At 38.8% G+C, this 3502-nt stretch overlaps 1 non-coding gene across 1 annotated transcript; it reads right to left on the minus strand.

The window, feature by feature from the left end:
- Positions 1 to 1232: 1232 nt before the first annotated feature.
- LOC130039458 (small nucleolar RNA SNORA40) lies at positions 1233 to 1354 on the minus strand. Its single transcript, XR_008794883.1, has one exon. It is a non-coding gene; the product is annotated as a small nucleolar RNA SNORA40 (small nucleolar RNA).
- Between the last annotated feature and the right edge of the window lie 2148 nt (positions 1355 to 3502).

Genomic DNA, 3502 nt, shown 5'->3' on the forward strand with positions numbered 1-3502 from the left:
ACTGAAGAGTTTGGGTGAAATGTTATCACCCTGCCGAACCCCTCTCTTGACGTCAATGATCACCTCCCTGTAGAATGGTGAGATCCTGGTAGTGAATCCGCAATACAGCTCACGGGGGATCCTGATGTATTGACTTTGAATGCCCTATTTGGCTAGGGCCTCGATGACCGCTTCAATCTCAACAGAATCAAGGGCCTTCTTAAAATCAGTGAATATTAGACAGAGCAGCATCCTGAACTCTCGAGAAACCTCAATGAGTGAAGCCCCAGAGAACCAGGGAAGCGGAACTCTGTAACCTTGAACTGCAGGCTCCACGGACCCGGGAGCAGAGATCCTCTGCCTGCTCCCAGCAGTCCGGCATACCTCCATTGCCTCCACTACCTCCTCTACCCAGTCACGGACGCCCTCCAGGACGGTTTCTGGACACTCAGGCAGGGACTCAGGCATGAATGAAGCCCCAGAGAGCCCGGGGCAGAACTCTGTGACCTCGGACTCCAGGCTCAATGGACCCGGGAGCAGAGATCCTCTGCCTGCTCCAAGCAGCCCGGCAGACCTCCATTACCTCCATTACCTCCACTACCTCTACTACTCAGCCACAGACGCCCTATATGATGCTTTACAGATTCGCATGGCTGCATTGTGGTCGCTCGAAACATCATAAAACACTTAATACAAGATTACCACACCATATTTGAATGCATTGAAATATTGTTTGAAGCATGGAAACTCTTTTAAGGGCGATTAGAGGCCACCCTAAAAGCCTCTGTCCTCTCGGAGAGCATTACAAGCTAACTAGAGTGTTCCACCCGCACAGCAGAGCCTGGCAAGCTACCCGTGGTGTATTTGATATGCCAATACCAGTAAATACAATGGGTCCCATTCTCCTGACCCTGAAAGAGCCACCAATATGGCACCGTTAAGAAAGATGAGGAAGGAGGGGCTCATAGAATCTCAGAACCGACCTAGGCTGCCAAAATGAAGAAGGACAAAAATGACTGTCTGTACTTTCAATACACGTATGCTAGCATCGGATACATCCATTGAGGATCTGATGGTGCCAGCGCGAAAGATCAATTATGACATCATTGGTCTAACCGAGACAAGAAGGTGTCAATCGCGTCACATCGTTTTCAACACTAGGAAGATCTCCATCACATTTAGTCTAAATTTCCATAACACATTCTTTCTAGACTGTATCATTTCACTTGCACTCTTCTTTTTTTTAAAAAAATCATGTTCCTTCTTATCTGTATCAGAACTCATATAGAATAATGAGTTCTGGGTTACAAAGGATGATATAGATTTTTACATCTGTCTCAAAATCTTTGTCCATACAAAAACCCACACAGATACTGGACCTCCACTGTTTCTGTATAAAAATTTCAATTTTCTACTTATTTTGTTGATTCAATATCGTTTTATCTAATTTTGAATGCTCTGTCTTATATGATGTCATTGACTTTGGGTCTTTAAACCTGTTATGTTCCTTAATTTCCACACTACCCTAAAATATCTCATATTCACTTTTTAATTATGTATTGCATCTGGTTATTGGAAATACTTCTAAAATATGTGTTCATAAAATTAAATGCAAACTTTCACTTTAAACATTACTGAATTTCATTTTTGTTGGTGAAAAGTTGTCATTCAGCCAGTTCTATAAACTAAATCATTTTAGGTACTCTGAGAAGAAAAGTGCCCTGCATAGGGAGGGAAACTGTGGACATTGGTGGTGGGAAACGTACACTGGTGAGTGACGGGTGTTGGAACATTATGTGATTAAAACTCAATCATGAAAAACTTTGTAACTGTGCATCTCACTATGATTCAATTAAAAAATAAATGTACAGTAAAAAATAAAAATAAACATGAATTTAACCTACATACACATTGAACTGTCACACTTTCACTGTTCTCCCTTTGTTCATCGATTTGCTCGAGCGGGCCCAGTAACGTCTCCATTGCAGACTTGTTACTGTGTTCGACATATTGAATACATCACGGGTAGCTTGCCATGTGGGCGAGATACACTCAGTAGCTTGCTGTATAAAGTAAAAATAAATATGAAAAAGTATGTTCCCTGAAAATTGAATTAATAATATTGGTTTTGATAAAAATAAATAGGTACACTTGAATGCTTCATCGTATTTGATTCTTTTGACATTAAGAATGATGACTTGTCTTTTGTCTCATTGTTATTTTCACTAATGTAATCTTTCCATTTTATCACTGGTCTAATTTTAAACCACCAGTCTTTCACTTTGATGCTATAATCAATGTAACACTCCAGCACAATCCAGTATTTACTTTTTTAATAAGTAATTGCAGGATTACTGCTATTTTTTCCTTTTGCTTGCAAAAAAAAGCATGTACGATGTCATTTTTGAAAAACAGAACTCACTGGTACTATGAAATAATCCTGACTAAAATGAACTCTTACTTCCTTTGTTCAATGAGACCTGTACTCTGAAAGCTATTTGATGACTCAATCTTCCACTTGAACTCTGCAAAATGCCCTCCATGCAGCAGCAAGGACGAATATACTTGGCCTTTACTGTGATTATGATCATAAACAATTTTGTTTACTGGAACTCTTTTGCAGCGCTTGATAATGTAATCATCTGATCGAGAATAAATTTTTTTTGTTTTGTTTTGTTTTTGAGAATAAATTTTATTTACATGTTTTAGGTTGCAACTGAATGGAAATTTTCAATTAAAAATAAGAATAATATCTTATGTGTCCCTTTAGATTATGTCTAAGGACCAATAATAAAATGAAAACAGGATGGAACATACTTACAGTATATTGCATTATATAATATACTTGGCAAACATAGGTGTTTTCTCAGCAACTGCTGCTGATTTCAATGTTTTTTTTAGATATAAATTTCCTTAGCTGACAATAGATAAGTAGAAAAGGGCATTTTTCTGCTCTAAGCCTTTCCATGTACATCTAAGGTGGCTTGCAAATATATTTCAACATATGGTAAGTTTATTTTTCTATTTTCAAGCAGCCTTTTACATTCACTATAGATGCCTGAGATGCAGAGAAATGTGACTATGTGATTTCAACGGTTGCCTTTGCTTTCTCTATAGATAATAACATCGTTGTGCTCAGCAGGACTTGATAATATGATTCTGAATTCCCAGCAACAAATGAGTGGTTGAAAAATCTTTAGTGATTACAGCATATAATTCTAGAGGAAGCCACCTATTTAATTAAAAATTTACATTATAAAGTAGAGTCGAGTGCCCAAGGTAGCAAACACAACAGGAAAAAAAATCTAGAAATATATCAGGCCAGGGCGGAAGGTAATACCAGTGCTGGAGAGATAGTACAGAGGTACTGTCCTTGCTTTGAATGCAACCTACTCTAGTTTGTTCCCCAGCACTGCACTCCGAATACTCCCCTGAATCCTGCCAGAAGTGATCCCTGGGCAAAGAGCCAGGAGTAAACCACGAGCACTGATAGCTGTGGACACAAAACAAAACAAACAAAAAA

Source organism: Sorex fumeus, unplaced genomic scaffold, assembly GCF_029834395.1.
Source record: "Sorex fumeus unplaced genomic scaffold, SorFum_2.1 ptg000086l, whole genome shotgun sequence".
NCBI classification, from domain to species: Eukaryota; Metazoa; Chordata; class Mammalia; order Eulipotyphla; family Soricidae; genus Sorex; species Sorex fumeus.